The 2,654-nt window shown below is 41.0% G+C and overlaps 2 protein-coding genes across 3 annotated transcripts in view; one reads left to right on the forward strand and one right to left on the reverse strand.

The window, feature by feature from the left end:
• Window positions 1-2,654, reverse strand: part of LOC118424537 (trichohyalin-like) — a 565,429-nt gene that overhangs the window by 158,557 nt on the left and 404,218 nt on the right. The window lies entirely within an intron of this gene.
• The window catches only part of LOC118424548 (beta-1,4 N-acetylgalactosaminyltransferase 1-like), a 12,887-nt gene continuing 11,621 nt past the window's right edge, over window positions 1,389-2,654 (forward strand). For both annotated transcript variants that reach the window (XM_035833162.1, XM_035833166.1), the window contains exon 1: window positions 1,389-1,526. The gene's annotated coding sequence lies outside the window, so the exon portion shown is untranslated. The remainder of the gene's footprint in view (window positions 1,527-2,654) is intronic.

The following is a 2,654-nucleotide window of genomic DNA, read 5'->3' on the forward strand; positions in this document are numbered from 1 at the left end:
GCGGGCCATCTGTTCGGTGGCAGGAGGATCGATTGGAGTGTTGTACGTTCCGAGGAGGGTGGGCGGACGCTGTTTTTCGCGCGGGATCGACCTCTTCTCGCGGACGAATTCGACAAACGAGCACCAGGGCTGGTAAGGTCAGGGTGTCGCGAAAAAAAAGTGTCCCAAATTTCCCTTTTTGTGTTCACACTGTATCATACTGTTGGTGCGGGTGCGGGTTTCAAGGGTTCAATCATTCCCTTTTTCACTCAATCTTTGGTATACAGAACATCTTTACCACTTGAGTATGACATTGGCTGTTCGATGACCGAATGGAGGTGTGGATGCGGCAAGGAGAATGCCACGCTGACTGTTGCACGGATAGAGCGTAACAGCTTGTAGCGCTTGGCGGAGGCAGTGTCATGGTGTGGTGTATGTATGGCTGCCATGAATACCAAGGTTCACTATCATCCCAGACAAGTCAACCTCAATACTGTGAGATACAGGGACACCATTCTCCTTTCAGTCGCAATGTCTTCCGTGCAACAGTCAGCGTGGCACTCTCCTTGCCACTTGGCCCACCTCCACACCTCCATTCGGTCATCGAACAGCCAAAATGGCACATATAATCTACTCAAATGTTAAAGATAAACTTGGATGTTCTGTATACCAAAGATTGCTTGAAAAAGGGATAGATTGAACCCTTGACGCCCGCACCCGCACCAAAAGTATGATACAGTGTTGAACACAAAAAGGGAAATTTGGGCCCTTTTTTTTCGCGACCCACTGACGTAACCAGCCCTGGTGCTCGTTCAACGAATTTATAATCAAAAAGAGTTTGATACCATGTAAAAGAAAATCGTACATGCTTTCTATTGATATGTAACACATTGAAATTGATACAGAAATAACGGAAATATGATCAGCCAAAGTTGATATTCCAAACTTTTTGTGCCGAGTTTATATATATATATGCCAAGACATGGTCTAACTGTTTAGATTTTTCTTTTCAGCTTTAACGATTAGCTTTTGTTTTTCAGCTTTACCTTTTAGCTGTTGTTTTTCAAGCTTTCAAAGAAAGTATCTTTTTTGTTTTTCCGCTTTACCTTATATTTTTGTTTGTTTTTTCTTTAACTTATAGTTTTTTCAGCTTTAACGTATACTTTTTGTTTTCCAAGTTTTAACTTATAGTTTTTGTTTTTCAAGCTTTAACTTATAGTTTTTGTTTTTTCTTGATGTAAGAAATAAATGTAATAAATAGTTAAGTAATAAATTTTGCAACGTTATATGATTCAAGTAATGACAGTCAATTAGTCACAACAATCCTATCTTCCATCCCAACATCTGTTTAATTTGGAGATTCGGGCCGTGAACGACCATTGTTGTTGAACAGAATTTCCCGTGTCCCCTTGCGCGACATTGAGCTTCACAGGTGCTGACGCTTACCCGTCCAGGAGGTGATCTCGAGGACTTGCAAGTTTGCCAAGAAAGCTGCACGTTTTAGCTAAACCCTGACCAGGAACAGCTGAGCTGGGATCTAGAACAAGGTCTGTCGATATTTTATTCACGATGGTAGGAACATACCACTAATGTCTTTGTATTGTATTGCCTTAAATTACCAAAGAATATCCAGGTGATCAAAAACTGTCTCCACTGGGATCCACTTAACAAGTTCGAAAAAATATCTTTATTTCATTCCATCATTTTACATGTATTTTTGCTTGGATATTTTCCATATAATTGTAGATGAAATAGACTATAGTACCGTTAGTGCTTCTTCACATGAAAGCACAAGGCACTGTTTTCTTTTGGTCAGCGAGCGTGGAGAAATTTTGTGGAATTCGATGGCCTGTTCAAATAGCTCTTTTCTTTCGTGATCGTAGAATGCTTAAAATGTGTTTCGTCTTCTGCCATGTTTGACAGGAATTGTTTGCAAGTTCTGTCACAAACAGGTGATGTTAATTTCTTGTACCACCCTTTCTCAATTTCAAGAGGGTGGGCACCGTTTCTAATTTTGCTGATTGCCGAACGCAGATCCAATTCTAAGTATTTTTCCATAGTTTGTGCTGTTTTGCTGGTCTTATTATAATACCTTAGCTTACCAGTATCAATACTCAGGTTATGACGGAAGGTTTGAATTTCAGAAAGTCTAGATCTTGTCATATGTCACATGTAGATCTGTTATCACAAAGTGAGTGACGGTTCTTGTGTCTAAAGACAAACCGTCACCGGTGACGGTAATAGGAGGTCGTGGATCGTATCCTAACAAGCCCGTAGCAATGGAAACATGTTTTTCCTCATTCTAATCGCTTGAGACATTGATTGAAAGTCGTCGAATGTTCCATTTGGAATGGCCTGCCACCAGTGTAACAAATGGTCTTAATGGTAGGATTTGGGGTAGCTTATACGTCAATATGACACGTCTATAGTACTACGCTATCACAAGAAGCCAAGGACCAGGTTCAGTGTAAAGCTTGATGTGATCTTTATTACTACGACTGGATTAGGTTTAACCGGGAAGGGATGATTTAGACTAGCTTGATACACGTAATATAAGATGCAGTACCTGTACAGAAGTCGTGACTAGATTGACGTTTAACTAAACCGGTGATGAAACTGTGACGGACGGAAGGCGCGCTCTGCCTCTCTCGGATCCGAACTTGATCTGGCGGCGC

Source organism: Branchiostoma floridae, chromosome 10 (genome assembly GCF_000003815.2).
Source record: "Branchiostoma floridae strain S238N-H82 chromosome 10, Bfl_VNyyK, whole genome shotgun sequence".
Lineage (NCBI taxonomy): Eukaryota > Metazoa > Chordata > Leptocardii > Amphioxiformes > Branchiostomatidae > Branchiostoma > Branchiostoma floridae.